General features: G+C 47.6%; 1 long non-coding RNA gene across 3 annotated transcripts in view; it reads left to right on the top strand.

Moving 5' to 3' along the window:
• The window catches only part of LOC125083931 (uncharacterized), a 71,653-nt gene that overhangs the window by 27,046 nt on the left and 23,782 nt on the right, over positions 1–20,825 (top strand). For 2 of the 3 annotated variants that reach the window (XR_007122414.1, XR_007122412.1), the window contains exon 3: positions 15,171–15,264. This is a non-coding gene — a long non-coding RNA (uncharacterized LOC125083931). Of the gene's footprint in view, positions 1–9,869; positions 10,092–15,170; positions 15,265–20,825 lie in introns of all 3 variants that reach the window. The other variant, XR_007122413.1, reaches the window with a different exon arrangement.

The following is a 20,825-nucleotide window of genomic DNA, read 5'->3' on the forward strand; positions in this document are numbered from 1 at the left end:
CAGCTTCAAAAGCCTTCTGATCCTATTTTGTGGCATTTGGGGAATTATTCCCAGCAGGGGGGTCGGGGGCAACCCAGACTCCATCATCTATGGGGTGGCCAAAACAGAAGTACAGGGATAGAGCAGGGCATGGGGACATTTTCTGCCCTTTCTCTTACCCTTAACACTCCTGGCACCTAGCAGCATCCCTGTGAATGTTTGTGGTGCTGAGGTAAGATGGATTCTGCGAGCCGCGGCAGGGGCAGCAGGGGCTTGGGACATCGGTGATGGTGACCCGAAGGTGGCTCCTTAGACTGTGAGCCCTCCCAGGGCAAGCTGGGCCGCTCCCATTTCCGCCTCTGCCAACCCAGCCCTGTGCGAGCAGATGGGGGTTGCTGGTGATGTGACCGAGCCGAGTGGAGCTGGCTTGGGTTGGCCTGTAAACCTCCTTCAGGGCAGACCCGTGGTTTTCACTGGAAGATGAAAACCTGCATTAGAGAGAAAACCAACTTAAAAGGATTTTAGAAAACACCATTCTATTCTTTTTCAAAACGTACAGCAAGTAATCAAGAACATTCCTCCTGAGTCCAGTGCTATTTCCTCTTCAGTTCACTGCCCCTCAAGCCAAATCCCAAGTCGGCTTTAATGAATATAGAAAACTCACTTGTCATTAGTTGGACAAAAGCTAATGGACTGGAGTCCTTGAGGACAGTGTGTCTCTTGAGCAAATTAAACACTCCCCTTGCAATCTTGAAGCCTATGTTAAATTGTTTATCAAACTCTGCCTTCCCAGGTAGCGTTCAGGTGAAATTTCTCAAGTTCTGGCCATTAAGTCAGAAAATTTTATTGAGTTGGAGACAGTAAAAAGGAGGTGATTTCAACATGCTTTTGTTTAAAAGAGGAAAAGGCATATTAGTTGGGGTCTGGGGAATGATCCACAAATACACTTCACCTATACTGTGGCTCCTGCCTTGGCTCACAGCAGACATTACTCCTCACACACTCCTTCCTGCTCATTCAAAACAAGACCTACTTGCAAAGCAGGGCCTCGAGTATGTGGATGCCATGATTTTGGTAGTCAGAAAAGAAGATGCCAGAAATCATAGGGCAGAGGAATGAGCACTGGGCCTAGCGTCAGGAAGCTGGTTGTGATCTCCCTCTCTGAGCCTGGTTCTCTTTGTTCCAATGGGAACCCCTCCTAGGCTGCCAGCTGAGGCTGTGAGGATGGTCAGGGTCATGGCTGAAGGAGCTTGTGGGGTCGTGGAGTGCTGCCATGCCAGCTGGGTGGCCGTGGTTGTCCTGGGCACTGGCATTCCCACATGAACAAATGAACTCTCCAAGGAATAGAGGTATTTCTTTGGAGGTTTCCTTCTTAGTGGGCTGTTGATGCTCAGGTCCTGTGTCTGTGTAACCACATATGGCTGTGGGGTGAGGGCTGTGACTTGGGAGGAGCTCTTGGGTCCCGGGATCCCAGAGCAGAGTCAGAGAAGCAGAATGCTGGAGTATATGACCTAAGTGGCCGTGATTTGCGCCATTCATTCATTCATTCATGAACATTTCCTGCCAGGGCCCGAGCAGGACTCTGATGACTCACCAGCAACGCAAGTAGTTGCTGGCTAACCCCTATCTAGAGTCCTACAGTCTCAGTGTGACGGGCCTGAGAAAGGGCATGGCTTTGGGGAAAGCTTGTGTGTCTTTGGGCAAGCCTCTCACCTCTCTGAGTCAGCTTCTTGTCTGCGAAGTAGAGGTGATATCCCCTCAGAGGGTTTAAATAAAGGTTTAATATTCCATTCAGGGGAGTAAATGAGATCATAGATGTAAAAATGCCTGGCGCGTGCTAAGTACTCTAGGAGCGTTAGCCAACTGCCAGGTGTCAGGGCCCATAATGCCTCGGCAAGTGCTTGCAGAAATGGAATTCAGTGCAGATACCCAAAAGTGGGACTTTCAGAGTGCTGGAGACATTTTCAAATTCGTGCAGAGAGAAAACAAATATTATTAGCCCTAAAACTGCAAGGAGCATGCTAAGAGAATGAGGCCATTAGAAATTGAATAACTTCGTTTATAGACAGAGCATCAGGTTTTGGCGTTTTTTGTTTGTCTGTTTTTTGTTTTTGATTTGTAAGCACTTGTCTCTCTACTTGGGCGGTAAAGTGAATTCATCTCAGTCCGTCAGCCCAGTTCCTGCATGGTTTGGGGGAGTGTCACCCTCTCTCCAAGCATTGGAAGGCTCATTGCCGCCTGGAGTGGAGTGGCTGGAGCCTGGTCATTTTTGTGGCAAGTTGGGAATAGCACATGCTTAATCATGGCTTTGCTCTTTCTCTGTACTCCCAAACTGGGTACTTGTAAGGAGCAGCTTTGCAAAGCTCTCTATCCTGTGTTGGTGGACATTTACAGAGGGTCAATGAGGGCATCTAATGGCCGCTCTTGGGGCCACAGAACAATGGCTTGTGTAACCCATTCTGCACAACAGGGACATGTCCACCCACGAAAGGCAAAGAGTAGATGGTGGGACATTCCAGAAAGCATCCACTGCTCTTGTTCCTTCCTTATTCTTTCCCTCTTACCTTTGTTTCCCAGTACTTAACCTGAATTGCCCCAAGTGTGCTCCTGGTCATGGTCATGTCCAGATATAGGATTTCACTGGACACAGACATCGCTGTAGAAGAATCTAGAACTGGGTCTCCAGTACTTATCTGTCATCCCTGCCCTGGTCCATAAGTAAATGTTGGAAACCAGAAATTTGAAAGGAAAGGAGCTGCTAAACATAGATCCCATTTACAACAACCTTCTCTATCCCCTTGTGGTCTTTCTCCTCACTCTCCCCCTTTCCAAATATGTCGGGCTGCCTCAAGTTCCACCGGGGTTCCTTTTTTTTCTTTTTTTAAAGATTTTATTTATTTATTTGACAGACAGAGATCACAAGTAGGCAGAGAAGCAGGCAGAGAGAGAGGAAGGGAAGCAGGCTCCCTGCTGAGCAGAGAGCCCGATGCGGGACTCGATCCCAGGACCCTGAGATCATGACCTGAGCCGAAGGCAGCGGCTTAACCCACTGAGCCACCCAGGCGCCCTCCACCGGGGTTCTTTAAGTTAGGATTTCCCACCATGAGCTGAATATTCAGGTATAGCATTTGCTGCTCAAGGCGTGAAGAAGTGAAAATGACCTATATTCCCCAGTCCCTGGCCACTGACTGCTGTGTAGTGATGGGTAGGTAAGAACACTTAAAGGGCTGAGATGCGTGGCCTGGGAGGGGGGGGGCAGTCAAATGGGGCCAGTGTTTGCATTTGTCCTGACCTTCCTCCCTGATAAAAGGAAAATAGGGATGGGTGGGTGGAGGAGGAGAGTCTCCTGAGAGAATCCTGCCTGTAGGCGGTTGTGCTCAGCCCTGCCGGCTTCCCACCCGCGCTACCCCCAGAATGGAACAAGCTGTGATTGTGTTAAATGTTGACTATTCTTGTGCGGTGGCCCCACAGGGACAGATTTTGGCGAAGATGATAGATAGACCTTGGGGCTGGAAAGCAGATGATGTTTGAAAGCACAGCACCGGGGGAGAACAAGCCTGGGGCTTAGAGAAGAGAGCACGTTGTGTTTGTTTTTGTTTTTCTGCTGGATCTTGTTCAAGGGAGGTGGAGGGGACATTGCAAAAATGCCCATCTGGTCTGCTGTGGGAGCTGAGCCTCCGGTAGCTGCCTGCTAGCATCCTATGCCACAAGGTCAGAAGCCCTCACTCTGGGCCAGGCTTTGTGGGGTCAGCAGGGATGCAGACCCTGACAGAAGTCAGCAGCAGTCCCTGGTCTGAGTGCCTCGGTCTCAGGGGAGACCAGGCACACGCACACACAGGGATGATGCAGAGTAATTCTTGCCTTGATGGCAGGGGGTACAGGGAGCTGGGGGACAACTGATGTGTATGGGTGACTGGCAGCAGATGGCAGAGATCAGGGAGGAGGGGGTTCCTCTACATTTGTGCCTGGGAGGTCTGGATGAGAAGAGGTTGCTTATGGAGGGTGGCCAGTGCAAGGGTGCCATGTGGAGGACAGACAGGAATAAAAAGTGGAAAGGAATCAGGAACCGGTTCACGGTGGACCTTCAGTGCCAGGCCTCTCTCTGGAGGGTAATGAGGAGATGTGAAGTGGTTTTCATCAAGGGAGCAACCAGTGAGGTTGGGATTTTAGGGGAAAGGTCTCTCCGGATAGGTGGGAGGGCAGCGGGCACAAGAGGATGGCCAGGGCTCTGCATCCGAGGGGACTTCATTCACTTCCTCCTCTCCCTGCGGGTGTATCTTCTAAAAATACATGGGGAACCCAGGAGAATTTCCAGGAGTCAGGGAAGTACTTTCTGCTAGATAGAGTGGAGTGAGAGTTGTACCCTTGGAACGCCATTATTCAGTCTGCAGGCTGGGATGGGGAAAGCAGTGAGTGGAGAACTAGGGAGCTCGGAGGAAAGGAGGTAGTGTAAGCATGCACTGGGTGGAGCACAGCTTTGAAACCACACACCTGGCTTTCGGTTCCAGCTCCAGGCTGTGCAACTTTAGGTGCATTACTTAATGTTTCTGTGTCAGTCAGGGCAGTCTAAGTCCCTCAGCAGTAACAAACAGCTCCGAAGCCCAAGCGGCTTTAAATCGCAGAGGTTTAGCTCTGGTTCATGTTACATGTTCATGAAAGGTCTGCTGGAGGCTCTGTTCATACTCGCGACTCCAGAACCCAGGTTTATGAGTCTCCTTTTCCTTACTGCCTCTACAGTGACTAAGGCAATGTGGAACAACCATGGTGACTCAGTTACTGGTGCTTAAGATGAGCCTCCTCACTTCCACTGTCATCTCATTGACCAAAGGTTGTCTGGCTGTGCCTATCTTCATAGAGTATGTGGGGATGGGAATTGGAATACTGATGAACACTACACACACACGTCTCAACTTCCTTACCTATAAAATGGGAATAAAACTACCAGACACACACACACACACTCTCTCTCTCTCTCTCTTTCTCTCTCTCTCTCAACTTCCTTATTTATAAGATGGGAATAAAACTACCAGCCTCAGGTAGGCACTGTGAGTCTAATGAGAGAATGAATGCAGAGGTCTACTCACACCAAATAATGACAGCTGGGGAAAAAGAAAAAATGGTGTGGGCCAAAGGGGCCTAAAGAGAGGCATGTATTCCTTTCAGAGTTGCCTAGACAGCATGGACGATTTGCTTGGGAAAAGGCTCGTGCCTGGAACAGCTGTAGCTGAGGTTTTGCTTCGCTCGTGACCCCAGGGGTCCCTGGGGCTCCAGGAACGCTGCTTGTGAAAGGCTTTCCCATTCTCTGTGAGGCTCAGGGCTGAGCTGGGGTGCTCTCCGAGGCACCCTCAGGCTTCCTCTCCAAGCCTGTGCATTTCAAACATCGACGTTGTGTGTTCACTGCTGCCGCTGAGGCCCTGTGCCAGTGGCATTTCTATTCCAAGAATCAGTTCCCATTCATCACCGTGAAGCGCGACACCTGGGGGGCGACGGTAACTGAGACTTGGTGAGTCTCCGAAGACGGCAGTGTGTCTGCGCGAGCTGAGTAATTAGAGCAGTTTTCTGCACACATGCCTAATCTTTATTTAAGACATTTCACTTAGGTACACATCTAAGTTATTCAAAAGTCAGTTAGATTTGAGACATGTGTGTCATCCAACAATCTCTCTTCTCTGTTCTGGAATAGTTGAGTGAGCACCAATAGCGGTGATTGCACATACTGGGGCTGGGTGCCGAGCAACTGTACTCTGCGCTTCATTTGAAGTCACCCATTTAATTTGCACAGAAACCCTATAGTCTTTCTGGTACATGACCTGAGAAACTCGTGGGATTCCCAAGTCGTTTCCATATGAAGGATTCTTAAGTAATCTTTAAGGGAAAAGTGGTGAATCAATGGAGAGCATTTGGCCTGTGAGACCAAGAAAAATAATGGAGCTGGCATGCCTGTAGAGCGCATTATGTGCCAGGCACCATCCTGAGTGCGTCTCGTCTGTTAGGTTAGTAATCATCTCAATAATCTGTGCGACAGACCTTATTATTGCCATTTTACAGTTGGGGGAACTGAGGTGGACCCAGATCGCATAACTCTCTAAACATAAGCATAGCCAACAGGTGGTAGAATCAGCACCTGAGCCCAAATAGTCAGTCTCCTAACCACTACATCATACTGCCTCTTGGGATCTAGTAATCTGTGTCTTAAACTACTGCGGGGCTGTCCTGTGGCAGATGATGACACGAAGGCTTTTCACTGACTTCTAGATGCAGAACCAGGGCCGGTGGTGGAAGCCCCAAAGAGGCAGATTTGGACTCTGCCTAAGAAAGATCTATCCTCAGTTAGCGTTGCTCAAAGATCAAACAGAGTTGCTAGTAAGTAGTAAGCTCCCATCACCAGAAGTCCTCAGCGGACTGGATGATGACCTCTTCCCAGAAATACATGGGTGGAATTCTTTCCTCAGGCTCTAAGTCGACTCACATGGCTCCTGTGATCCTTTGACGTAATGATTTATTGACGTGACAGCTGTCCTGACCTCTGAACATGGCAGAAAGTTTTTAAACTAATATATCCTCTCCCTACTTAAATTGGGAGCATACGACAGAGCTACGCGAGTGGCAAATATGAAGGCCTGTGATTCTTTTCCAGAGCTCAGTAGAATCATCAAATTGAACTCATTGCAAAGCTACTCAGACACATGGTAATGATGCAAATAATTGTGTTACCTGGATGATCAATTAACCCAAGTTCACTTCATTGACTCGACGTAGTATCATTTTCATTAGTCAAATCTGCATTTTTATGTTTTTCTTTTCTAGCTTTATAAATCTACCCAACTTTTAAAGCAGTGCTGAATTTGAAAGTTTTTCCTGATACTCTGTAGGGTTTGTAGGTTCTTATCTTTCTTAGAGAAGCCATTAGAGGATGAGAAGCTTGAGGGGTGGGGGATCCCTCCTTGGTTGGACGGGAAGAGCCAGGCCAATGCCAAGGAGTTCCCTGGTGAGGAGGAGCTGTGGGTGGGGGGAGACCTGACAGGAACATGGGTCAGATGAGTTTGGGAGTCTGGAAGGAGCAGTCAAGCTCTCAGCAGAAATTGTAGTGATCCCACAAAATGGCCTGGCCCCTTGGGGCCAAGGCCCAGGGCAGTGAGAAGGAACTGGTCAGAGATGATGAAACAGGGCAAATGCAGGAGGAATTGTATGGACAAAATGGGGCCCCTGCCTCAATATCTGGCATTTTGTCTGGGTCGCCTGGGGCAGGAGGCAGTTTCAGGGGCAGGGGTGGTCAGCTCAAATTCTATCTGGATATAAGGACAAGAAGTTGATTGTAATCAAGGAGCAAAAAAAAAGGTCTTTTTGCTCAAGGGTCTCAGGAGCTCCTGGTAGTTAAGTCCAGACCAGTGTCACAAGCAAACCTCCTCCCTCCCCAGATCCTACCCCTGTGGGGGTGCAGGGTGGGGCACAGGGCCATGATTCCAGGCCGTGCACTGCCCTGACAGCGCATGGCTTTGGCAAAATCCTTGCTTTCTCTGGCTTCAGTTCTTCGTCTGCAGTGGGAAAATTGGTCTAGATATCCCCCAAGGACCTCCCAGTCCTTAATCATGGTAAGGCTGGCTCTCAAACGTCTTCTTCCCCTTTGAAAGGGCTGTCAGAGAGATTAAAGCAACTGTGAGTCTTTTGCTCCTCTGCTCAAGAATCGAGGATTTCTATGAACTAGAATTTTTGATTTATAGTCCCAAGAGCAAGGTGGGACAGGAGGGAATAATAAGCTCTTTTGACTTGGAAGCTCCTGCAAGAAATGATGGATGTCCCCAAGGGAAGGTACATCCCGGAAGGTGTCCCCAGCCCCCAGCAGAGATCAATCTCCCTATCTCCTGAATGCCCAACATATCCCTAATAACATTTTCTACCTGGTATTTGAAGCAGCTGCTTATGTGTCTTACAGTCACCAGTGAGGTCCTGAGCCTCCTGAGGTTAGCAGCTGTGTACCTAGTAGGCTCTCGGGCGAGATTTGTGGTACAGTGGCTGACAGGATGGTGGAACTTCTCTGATTTCAATTAAATGTCCCACCTCATCTTGTTGTGAAGATCTAGTGTCTGTGCTGCTTAAATACTCAGAAACCCTGGTACTTTGGATTTCTTGCAAATAGAAGAATGTCCACATGGCGGGGGAGGGGGTGTGCTAGGCAGAAGCTACCGCATCATTCCCTAGAATGCAGAGCCCTGGACGCTTTGTGTCTTCCACTTGTGGCTCTGACTATTGACACTATGGAGCAGACCCCTAGAGGGTGGCACCTGGGTTGACCTGCCAAGAAGCTTCCTTGCCACCTTCTTAAGTGTTGGAAGCCCACGGGCTGGGACTTGTTGATATCATGCTCTCAACAGTACAAATAATCATTGATGGTGACTTTACATTTTAGCGAAGTCTAGGCTAAGCCCTTCCTACTGAATCCTCATCACGACCTTATGGTTGTAGAACTGTTGTCACTCCCATTTCACAGATGAGAGAACCGAGACCCCAATCCAGACTGCCAGGGGTGCTTTTTGTCAGGCCCCTCACATGAATCCTTCTCATTCCTAAGGTCTCAGCCCCGAGCACCACTTCCTCAGGCCAGCCCTCAGTCAGGAGGCCCCCCTGCTACCTTGTCATTCTGTATCCAGAGTCCTCACACTTGAGCGTGTACCAGAAGGTTCCCGGAGAGCTTAAGACACAGATGGCTGGGCTCCACCCTAGAGGGTCTGATTCAGTCCTTCAGCTGGGCTGGCTCGTGCCTGCGTAAATCAGCACCCAATCCTCTGAGCATCTGCAGAGTGACCGTTCTGCCACGGTCTGGTCATGTATATCCTGGAAACGACCTGAAACCAAGAGAGGCCAGAGCCCAGGTGAGCAGCTGGGGGTACTGTGAGAAGAAAGGCCTCTAGTTTCTGACAGCCCACATGTGGCAGGGCAGCCAAGAGCCCAGGAGGAATGGACCCACCCCAGCATTGGCCTGCCTGCTTCTTCTGGGGCTGTGTAGACCCAGTCCAAGGGGCCCCAGCTACCCTGGTCTGACCAGAGAGGACCACTGATGGCACTGAGACTGTTGGCTGCATGTCGAGACACACAGCCTTGTCCATTCTTTCTCTCTCGAAGAGGAACAAGGAATGAGAAAGTAGAGAGGAAGGACAGAAAGAGGATAATAGAAGCACAACGTGCACTGTTGGGCAAACTAAATGCTTATTGAAATTAAGATAAGCTTGACAGACTTTTGTTAGCAGTTTTGGGGCCTATCTGAGAATATCTTGCCTTGAGAGACTTCTATTAGAACTGACTCCACAACTAATAATGTAGTCTCTGTCACTTAACTCAAAAGTCCCTCCTGGACCCGCACAGTGAAGCGTTAAGGAAATGAAATCTTTTTTTTTTTTTTATAACATATACAGCAAAGTTTGGTTTGTTGAGAACATTTCTTCAACTGACAAGTTACAAGCCATGTCTGAGAGGCCCACTGGGAACTTTCAAAATTTGAGCAGCAGTTTCTAATCACTGACGATCATTAGCATTTTAGTGAATAGATTTTTGATAAGAAAAATCTTTGCTCTGTGGGTAGAAAAAAAAAAACCTGACATTTGATAATGCAAACAGAGTAGCAGTTTTAATTAGGCCTGCAGTCCTTCTTGGTGTGGCAAACATGGTACAAGATCCAGATGTTTTCTGTGTTACAGGATGTGAACTCCAGGCTGCGTCAAGCCCCTGGTGCCGGGTGCTATGCCGATTGGATCTCCGGTGTGAACAGGGATAACCACTATTTACTGAGCACTTACTATGTGCCAGATGCTGTGCTGTTTCACGTGCATCATTTCAATCAGTCCTCAAATCAGTCTGATGAGATAACTATAATTACTGTCATTCCCATTTTACAGATGAGAAAACTAAAGACCAGGAAGTTTCACTAACACAGAGTCACCCAGCTCCTTTATTGCTGGAGATACTCACCAAGGTCCGTGTGACTCCAGTCTCTACATTTACCCACTGAGCTGCACCTCCCCCCAGAGTCATGAGATCTCTCCCAGCCTCAGTTTCCTGGTCTATGGAATGTGGGGACGTGATCTCCTGCACTGGACTCTGGTGGAGCTCTGAGGAAGGTGTGGCTGTGCTTAGGAAACATTTTTTCCTCTCAGGGAGCTGGAACCTGCCACTAGGGGGGTTTCTTCTTTCCATTGTTCTTAGCCTGACCCTTTGGGGCCACCCAGAAGAACTCTGGTCCCCTTTCCCTGTGATATTCAGAAATTTGTAATCAGATCTTGCTGGGTCTTTGGAAAGACACATGTTTAGCTTTTCAGGAAATCAGAGAACACTTTTCAAAAGTAGTTATAACGCATTACACTCCAAACTGCAGTGTGTGCGTGTTATGGCTGCTGCGGACCCTTTCCGACATGTGGTGTTGTCAGCCTTTATCCTCTTAGCCGTTCCAGGTATGCAGTGGTATCTCACTGCGGTTGTGATTTGTGTGTTCCTGATGACGGATGGTTGAAAGTTTTTTCATGTAGTTATTAGCCATTTGTATATCTTCTTTTGTCAAGTGCCCATTTAAATCTTTCGTCCATTTTTTAACAAAAAAGTGCTGCTTGTGTTTATTATTGAGTTGCAGGGTTTTATGTATTCTGGGCACAAATCTTTCATCAGATAAATATGTTGTGAATATCTTCTCTCATTTTATGGCTTCCCTATTTTCTGGATGGTGTTTTTTGATGAGCAGATGTTTTAATTTTGATCAAGTCCATTTTCTCATTTTTTCCCCTATGATTTATACTCTGTGTCCTTTCAAAGAAATCTTTCGTTCACAAAGATATTCTCCTTTCTGTTTTCACTTTTACTTTTCAGTCTATCGTCCACCTTAAATGTATTTTGTGTAAAGTGTGACACAGGGTCAAGATTCTTTGTTTTTCAAGACACATGAAAAAGTGCTCCATATCACTCGGCATCAGGGAAATACAAATCAAAACCACAATGAGATATCACCTCACACCAGTCAGAATGGCTAAAATGAACAAGTCAGGAAGTGACAGATGCTGGCGAGGATGTGGAGAAAGGGGAACCCTCCTACACTGTTGGTGGGAATGCAAGCTGGTGCAACCACTCTGGAAAACAGCATGGAGGTTCCTCAAAATGTTGAAAATAGAACTACCCTATGACCCTGCAATTGCACTGCTGGGTATTTACCCTCAAGATACAAACGTAGTGATCTGAAGGGGCACGTGCACCTGAATGTTTATAGCAGCAATGTCTACAGTAGCCAAACTATGGAAAGAACCTAGATGTCCATCTACAGACGAATGGATAAAGAAGATGTGGTATATATACACAACGGAATACTATGCAGCCATCAAAAGAAATGAAATCTTGCCATTTGCGACAACGTGGATGGAACTAGAGGGTATCATGCTTAGCGAAATAAGTCAATCGGAGAAAGACAACTATCATATGATCTCCCTGATATGAGGGAGAGGAGATGCAACATGGGGGGTTGAGGGGGTAGGAGAAGAGTAAATGAAACAAGATGGGATTGGGAGGGAGACAAACCATAAGTGACTCTTAATCTCACAAAACAAACTGAGGGTTGATGGGGGGAGGGGGTTGGGAGAGGGGGGTGGGGTTATGGATATTGGGGAGGGTATGTGCTATGGTGAGTGTTGTGAAGTGTGTAAACCTGGCGATTCGCAGACTTGTACCCCTGGTGATAAAAATATATGTTTATAAAGCTGTAAAAAAAAAAGAAAAAAGAAAGGATGAATACCCAAGTTTTGTAGCAACATGGACGGGACTGGAAGAGATTATGCTGAGTGAAATAAGTCAAGCAGAGAGAGTCAATTATCATATGGTTTCACTTATTTGTGGAGCATAACAAATAGCATGGAGGACAAGGGGAGATGGAGAGGAGAAGGGAGTTGAGGGAAATTGGAAGGGGAGGTGAACCATGAGAGACTATGGACTCTGAAAAACGATCTGAGAATTTTGAAGGGGTGGGGGGTGGGAGGTTGGGGGCACCAGGTGGTGGGTATTGTAGAGGGCACGGATTGCATGGAGCACTGGGTGTGGTGCAAAAATAATGAATACTGTTATGCTGAAAAAAAAAAAGATTCTTTGTTTTTCATATGAATATTCATTTGTTTCAGCACCATGTGTCAAAGACTTTTCCCTTTCCCCCTTTTATTGCTTTGGCATCTTTGTTAAAAATCAAGTGACAATATATGTGTGAACCTATCTCTGAATCTTCTGTTCCATGGATTTATCTGTCCTTTCACCAAAACCACACAATTTTGATTTTTATAGCTTTTTATTTTTTTTTATTTTTTTAAAAATATTTTATTTATTTATTTGACAGAGATCACAACTAGGCAGAGGGGCAGGCAGAGAGAGAGGAAGGGAAGCATGCTCTCCTCTGAGCAGAGAGCCCGATGCGGGGCTCGATCCCAGGACCCTGGGATCATGACCTGAGCCGAAGGCAGAGGCTTTAACCCACTGAGCCACCCAGGTGCCCCTGATTTTTATAGCTTTTTAAAAAAGATTTTATTTATTTATTTATTTATTTAACAGAGAGAGAGATAGAGATATCACAAGTAGAAAGAGAGGCAGGCAGAGAGAGAGGGGGAAGCAGACTCCCCTATGGGCAGAGTGCCCGATATGGGACTCAATCCCAGGACCCTGAGATCATGACCTTAGCTGAAGGCAGAGGCTCAAACCACGGAGCCACTCAGCCGCCCTGATTTTTATAGCTTTATAGTAAATCTTAAAATCTGGTAGGTTAAGTCTTCTCATTTTGTAATTCATTTACATGGTTGTTTTTCTGTTATTGGTCCTTTGCCTTTCCAAATAAATTTTAAAATCATTTGCTGTAATCATCTGATTACAGTGGATCCTTACATCAATTTGAATAAAATTGACATTATAATAACATTGAGTCTTCCAATCCATGATTTTTTCATTCAGTTTTTAATTTACACATTTTATTTAGGTCTTTTAGATTCCTTTTGGTATTGTTTTATAGTTTCAGTGTAGAAAAATTTCACATCTTTTGTTAAATTGTTTGATGCTTTTGAATGCTGCTATAAAGGGTATTTATTTTTAATATAATTTTCTAATTTTCCATTCCTAATATACAGATGTACAGTTGATTTTCATAGTAGTTTTATATACTATGATATCTTAAATTCACTTATTAGTTCTAGTAGTTTGTTCTTTGTAGATTCCTTAGAATCTCTTATATACACAGTCATGTCATTGGCAAATAGAGACAAATGTAGTTCTTTCTTTGCAATCCGCATGCCTTTTATTTATTTTTCTTGTCTTACTGCATTAGCTAGATATTTTCCCTTTAATGCATCTTCTGAAACTCTTAATTTTGGTAAAAGTCAGTCTTTGAAAAGGTGTCCGTGGTTTTTGCCTTCCTAAAAAAAAAAAGGCACAAATTATCAGTTGCAAAAGTCCCTTCTACTTACAGGGGTGGTATTTTTCCAGACTTAAGAACAAACTCAATAATTTGGCTCTCCTTTTTCTTATCATGGGATGAAATTTAATTTGCACTGCAGTTTTTAGAGCTGTTTGCTAAGTGCTCCTAGTCTTTCTACTTTCTGGACACAAGGTAGCACTGTACTTCTTTGGTACCTCATGGTTTGGTGGGACTGTGTGACTGGTTTCAGCCCATGTGTGAGTGCTGAAATGATATCTGTCACTTCTACACCAGGGCATTGAACTACTACTAATGCAGGAGTCTCCGGAACTCTCTTTTTCCTCTAGCACATTAACCAGTGATGTTTCAGGTGAAAGGTACTCCATCTGCCTGGAGCTCTGAATGTCTGCAATGAGCAGAGCCTCCCCACTCCTCCCCCTTTCCCCTTCCCTCCACTCCCACTGACCCACAATGGACATATGGCTTGAGGTAGAAACAATATTTTATTGTTTTAAGGCACTGAGATTTTTTTGTTACAGCAGCATTACCTAGCCTATCCTGACTGATACAACTTGCATAACACTTTAAAAGAGAGATGACTAAACAAACTGATAGGTGGAGGCAATGTAAGAAAATACATTGTTTTATTTTTCTTTCAGTGAGACAAAGGACACATACCCCTAGAGAAACCAGCAGTGAGCCAAAGCCCAGAATCTTATGTAGGCCTTGTGTACAACCAGATCCCCAGTGCCCAGCACATCCCATACATTCAAAAAAGGTGCTTGCTTGCATTCAGTTAAGTCAGGGTTCTCCCTTTAACTTGTGCTTGGTAAAGTAGAAGCATCACATTTTCCTTCACTTTCCTACACTACTTTCTTGCCTGCATACAGGAATGGCAAAAACAACTTGTCCTCTTGAGTTGTTGGGAAAAATTGTGCTGATTATAAAACGCTTTGCAAAATGTAAAATCCTATCTAAGTGGCAATTTTCTCCATTGCTCTGCCAATTGTAATAAATAAATATTGTTTTTAAAGTTGGCTCCTGGCTTGCTTTCCAGTGACCATCCCATCAAACACTCTAACATGCCTAGTATTATTGTCCACTCTGGATTTGCATGTGTGTGCATGGCGTTTGTGTAATGCTGTTTACTGAGGAGTTGAGTAAGGCCATCTTGTAGCAATAAAACTTGAGAACAATGTCATACTCCACTGGAGATGAGATGGGTCAGTACAGCTCACTCAGGACAACTGTGCTATATGCTCCCCAAGGGCAGGGAGCTTGTTTCAAGTAATTTCTGCAGCCTTAGTGTACCTGAATTAGGGAAATGTTCTCTATGGTTGTTAAATTTTTCAATTGTTGGCACAGCTTAGATTGAGACCCTAGGTTCCTGGTTAATGTTGTAGCACCATGGGTAGAGTCCAGGAACTCCCATAAAATAGACACCTGGTGATGGTTAATTTCATGTTCACTGACTACCTATTGTAGACCACATGCTAGGAACTAAGAGGGATGTAAAGATTACCGACATAGTGCCCCATCCCAGTGGGCTTCCAATTGTAAGGGGCTAAGGAAGACATTCATCCATCCATTCATTCATTCACCTGTTCAGTCATTGATTCTACTGGCACTAATACCACTAATATTTATTGATATTCCAGGTACCATTCTAGCTACAAAACAAAGTCTCAGCTGTCATAGAAGTGTATATTCAAATGGGATACAGACATTTATCAAATAATTACAGTCATAGATAATTTATTGTAATCTCTGATAGGTGCTGCTCTAGAAGACTTTGGAGTGCCATGAGGACAAGAAAACAAGAGGAATAGACTTTGTCAGGGAGGAACAGCCAAGGAAGACTTCTCTGAGTAAGTGTCCTTTGAGTTGAGACCTAAAGGATGAATTAACAGTTATCCAGTTTGGGGTCTGGTGGGGGAGGAGAAACAACAGGTAAAAGAAATAATACATTTAATACAAGACAGACTATATATTGGGCTCCAAAAGAGAGACAGATAACATGCAATAGGAGGTCCCAGAACAATTCTCATTATTACTAGGGAAATGAGAAAGGCTGCTTACAAGAGATGGTGCTTGAGCTGGGCCTGGAAAGACAGGAAGGAAGGACCCTCACGGGTGGAAGGAGAAAAAGTATAAGCAAAGACCCAGAGGCAACAGGGTAGTGGGTGAAAAATCTAGGGCAGACTGTGAAGAGTCTTGAATAAGGCTAAGGAGTTTGGTCTTCCCCTGCTGGGGGAGAGTCAATGAAGGTGTTAGAACAGGACAGTGATGAGATCAGACAACTTGAGTGAGAGAGGCTCTTTTGTTAAGGATGTCATAGTCCCTAAACTCCCTGGAGCCCAGATAGGGGTTCCAGTGGTCAACTCTCCTCTGCCTACAAAGAGAAACCCCCAAAGTGTTGAGGAGATGGTGCAGGAGAGCAGGGGCATGGGGCAAACAGGGTCCTAAAGCTAGGAGGTCCCTGCTGGCAAGAGAGTATGTCCATGAGCACTCTATCCGAAGTGGCTCAGAGCAGGGTGCTGTGTATGCCAGCTATTGTGAAACAGACTGATGTGAGAAAGGGCTTTGTATTAGTTTTAGGGCTCGTTAATGTGCAAAGAAAAGAATCCCAGTTCAATCTAAAATAAAGACTAAACAGAAGTAACTGAGCCATGGAACTGGGTACCTTCAGGGGATTGTAGTGGCTTCAAGTATGGCTGAATCTAGGGCTTAAACCAAGTCATCAGGATTCTCTCTCTCTACCTCTTGGGTGTGTTTCTGTTTATCATTGCAGTTGGGCTTCCTTTATGCAGGTGAAGAAAAGACCTTTTGAAAGTCCTAGTCTTACACTGCAGTGGAGAGAGGGAGTTTCTGTGTCAGTATATAAATCCCAGGGAAGCACTCTGGTTGGCCCAGAGGGGTCATGTGCACATCTCTTGGACCAGTGACTATTGCCACAGAGAGGGTACTGCCCTGAGATTGATTGAAGCCCCAGCCAAATCACACACAGTGGAGGAGAGCACAGCCCCAATGAAAGCAAAGCTGAGGTGACAAAAATCACCCAGAGCCATACGGTTCTTTTCTCAGGTTGTCCACCATAGGGCAAGTCACTCATAGGAGTATGTTTATATTCCTCCTAAAAATCTGGGAGACTGGATCATTTAAGGAGAGCACAATACTAACTGTACATATTTAAATGAGATTTGGAAGACAGGCATGGTCGATAGTTTCCATATGGCAAGATTAATGAAAGTTGTAGAGTTATTTTCAGTAGGGGTTTAGTTGCTCCTCCAAGGGGTTTTGATGTCAAGGGTTGGGTGGCACTGTTATTTTGGGGGAAAGAGCCTCAGAAGGAAGGCAGGTCACCTGAGCTCTGGCTCTGGGCCGGCTCACAGCTCACTCTGTGATTTTAGACAAGTCCTTTCCTCTCTCTGGACCTCAGTTTACCCATCTTGACAATGAGAGGCATGATGTCTACCGGTAGAGCTCATGGACTGCAGCCCACTCTTGCACTGTCATCTTCTTTTAAATCACACTGCAGGGGAGACCCATCGGGCCCCACAAGCACAGGATGCCTCAACAGTGAGCACGTGGCTTCTGCCCCCACAAGCTGCTCTCTGAGGACAGAGAGGCTTGGGCTGGGGTTAAGAATGAATGAAAGTTCCATGTTCCTGAAGCCCTGGCCCTGCCTGCCCCCCAACAGGGGCTCACAAAGAGGGCATTTACCTGAATATGGTTTCTAAGAAGCAGATACACAGAGTTACAGAGACCCTGGGCTAGAAGAGCCTGAGAGGTCCTTGTGCCAGGTCTGCCATCCTATGCTGGAGGCCCCTCCCCAGCAGCCCAGAGAGGACTTCTCCAGCCCCTGCTGCACACCACCCCGCATGGCACACTTCCGTCCTTGGACCCCTCCAGAGTACGGTTTGCCCTGACAGCTTGCTGCAAGTCCCAGTGGCAGAGGAGAGTCTCCCCGTCACAGATAATAGGGAACAAAAAGTTCAGGATGGCCCGAGCACTGAGCAAGGAAGCGGCAGGAGCAGGAGATGAGGGGCAAAAGAAGGCAGCACTAAAAGATTAAAATGGAGTCTGAATTCTTCCCTGAGGACTAGGGGATACTTCTGAAGGATATTAGGCGAGAGAGAAAGTTGGCCCATTAGAAAGGCCCCCAAACTATGATATGGAGGACAGTAGGACCCAAGCTGGTGCCTAAACCCGGGGGAGATGATGGATGTCCATGCTGTGGAGTTGATGGGGGAAGACGGAAAGGCTGACCAAGAGGCATTTGGTGACCCAGTAGCTGGAGGATGGTGCCCAAATCAGAGGACGGAGGCTGCAGGTGCCATTGGCTGGGGTGGGCACCTGCACTGAGTTCATTGGTAGGCATAGGGCATGTGAAATTTCTGGCTGGCCCTCTGGAGATTCCAGGAGATTCCATAGTAGTGAGGTGGGAGGTTCAGACCGGCTTCCCAGATCCATGCCAGCCTGGAAGCTGCAGTAATGTCTTACCTGCCCCGGATGGCTGACAGAAAGAAGTGGTCTGATTGTAGCCGGAGCTATCATTTCTGAACAAGGATTTCAGTGCCTTTCTTCCTTTGGGAAGATTCTTTTTTTTTTTTTTTTTTAATTTATTTATATGACACAGAGATCACAAGTAGGCAGCAGGTAGTGGGGGCAGGGGGAGCAGGCTCCCTGCTGAGCAGAGAGTCTGATGCGAGGCTTGATCCCAGGGTTCAATTCCAGGACCCTGAGATCATGACCTGAGCTGAAGGCAGAGGCTTAACCCACTGAGCCACCCAGGCGCCCTGAGAAGATTCTTGATCATAGGTCCTGAGACGCTCCCAACTCTCTGGGTACAAGGAGACCCAGGCCAGTGTGGAAAGAGGGTGGAGGCTGTAGGAGAGGAAAGGCAGGCAGGTGCACAGGTGTGCAGCTGCCAGCGGGCGGGCAGGGCTTGCACCAACACAATATGTGAGTGTGCGTTCCTGTTTTACTGAACAGTCCTGGTGAAGTTCTCATCTGCAAGGGGCCACTCTAGAGGATATTAGCATTTGCCTCTGATTAAGAATGGGGACTAGTTCCTTGGGTCAAAATTTAAAGAATTTAGCCATTTAAAAGGCCTAGGAACTGGTGAGAGGGGGAAGATCAAATGAGAGGGCTATAAAAATGAGTTTAAATAAAAGGAAAAAAAAGTGATTGTACAAGCGATATGTGATTATATTTATGAAATAGAAGTGTAGTATATATTAAAGAAAAGGAGAGACTGTCATTCCTGCCCTCCCCGCTTTGCTTCAGGTGGTTGTGGGGGAGGGGGAGGGCTGGGTTCCCCACCCTTGGTCCTGGAGGGTCAGTCCAGTGAGGGTGGGGAGGGAGGTTGGGGGACGACAGGTATGGTTGGGAAGGCCACAGCCCTGGTGGGTGGCCTGAGCCCTCCATCTGGAGCCTCTGGACCTAGGCTCTGGCCCCCTGCCCCTCTCTGGCCTTGGCTGCTTCCTCCGGAAAATGGGCCGAGGTGCCTATGGGGCCTCCAGCCAGGGGGCTGGGCTGATGATGGGCATGAGGCAGGGGACGGAGGGAGCTGGCTGGAAGCTGGTAATTAATAAATGAAATGCCCTGGGACTGCTGCCGAGCCGCCTCAGATGACATATCTGTCGCGGGCTCGGCAAACCATTAAATGACCATTTTCTGACAGAACGACTTCCCCGCTTGCCAGGACATATTTTCTCTTCTGGCCCTCTCCTCTGCAGCTCCCCTCCCCCACTGCCCCCTCCCCCATTACTCTGCCCTCCCTGCTGTGCCACTGTCCCCTCTGTCTCTGCCTTTCTCTGTGTACATGTATGTCTGTGTCTCTAGGTGCCCCTCTCTCCCTCTGTCTCTGTGTGTCTCTGCCTGTCTCTCATCCCCCTCCCACCGGAGCATCTCTTCTCTTTGTAGCTGCCTTTCTTTTTCTCGGGTCTCTGGCCCTCTCTTCTCCCAGGCTGCTCTCTCTCTCTCCCCCACCCCGAGTCCCTGCCCACTCCACCGCCCCCTCTCTGTTTCTCCCAGTCTGTGTAAGGTTTAACTACCCCCCCACCCCCCTCGTCTGGCTCAGCCTACCCCCTCCTTGCCTCCCCCCCTCCCCGGCTGCCTGACGGCTCCAGTTCATTTCTGCCTGTTTAATTGGGCCCCGGATGAGTTTGGTCGACAGGGCCATTCATCATGTGGCCGCTGCTGGCGGCGGAGCCCGGGGGAGCGGGGCTGACAGCTCCGCCAGGCTGGGATGCGGCCTGCGTCGGGAAGTTCACATATTTGGGCATTAGTGCAGCTATTAGTTTAACAAGCTTCGTTTATCCTTGTCACTACCACTTCAGCTTCCCATGTAATCATTTGAAATGTAGATTACAGCCAGACAAATGGGACAGCGCAAGACGCGTAGGGTGGAGGGAGTGACACGCAGCTCGTTAGGGCCGCCTTCCCAGCCCCATCCCTTTCCAGGCAAGGCTTTGATTAGCTTAATATTCACATGATTTCAGTGGGAAGCACCAGTCACCTGTGCCAAGCCCCTGGCGCTGGGCTGAGGTGCCCAGGGTGTACCTAGGTGACGGGCCAGGTCCTGCCAGGGTGGGGTTCCTCTGGTTCAAAGAACACCCACCCTGCAAGGAAACATGTGGGTGGCCAGGGCCCCAGAGTCTGCCCCTGAAACCTCTCCCCAAGTGGTCTTCCTCCCAGGACAAGGTGGCTTCCAGACTTCGGCTGCTCCCTCCAGCTCTGATTTTGTCACCCTGGGCTAGTGTCTCCCGGTGTGACCTGAGCAAGCTCTGTCCTTCTCTGGGTCCCTCTCTGGAAAGGAGGGTTTCAGATTGAATCAGGTGGGCCCACTTTTCTCCATTCACCTGCCAAGCCCCCTCACCTTGGTTCCTTTGATGGGATCCCCCAGTGTCCAGTCATTTCTGTTCTTTATCTGGTAGACTGAGGGCCCTTTTCAAAAGGTAAACCTGGCTTTCTCCCTGTTCTGAAGGCTCTCATGGCCCTCAGAATGAAGGCAGAAGCCCTTACTAGGGCTTGGGGTGGAGACAGGGGAAAGGAAGGCTCCCTGACCTACCACTGCCCACCCTCCAGCTTTCCTTCTGGCTGCACCTCCTTTGTCTACGTGCTGCTTCCTGCGTGCCTGGCCCTTGTCAAAAGCTTGGAGCTCTCTCTCAGCCCCTGGGGTTTGGTGCATACTGTTTTCCATGCCACTCTCTCTGTGACCTCTCCCCCAGCTCCTTCTCTCAGACATCGTTCTCATCCTTCTAATTCTTTATTTAGATGTTCCTTCCTCTAAGAAATCTGCTCTCCCTGGGCCCTTCTGCCCAGTGTCTGTCTTGTGTGCACCTCAGAGCACCTCAGAGCCCCAAACCCGCCTGCACTAGCACTTCATGCCTGTGCTCGAATGCTTGTTTGCATCCCGCACTGG

This window comes from Lutra lutra, chromosome 13 (assembly GCF_902655055.1).
Source record: "Lutra lutra chromosome 13, mLutLut1.2, whole genome shotgun sequence".
Classification (NCBI taxonomy): Eukaryota; Metazoa; Chordata; class Mammalia; order Carnivora; family Mustelidae; genus Lutra; species Lutra lutra.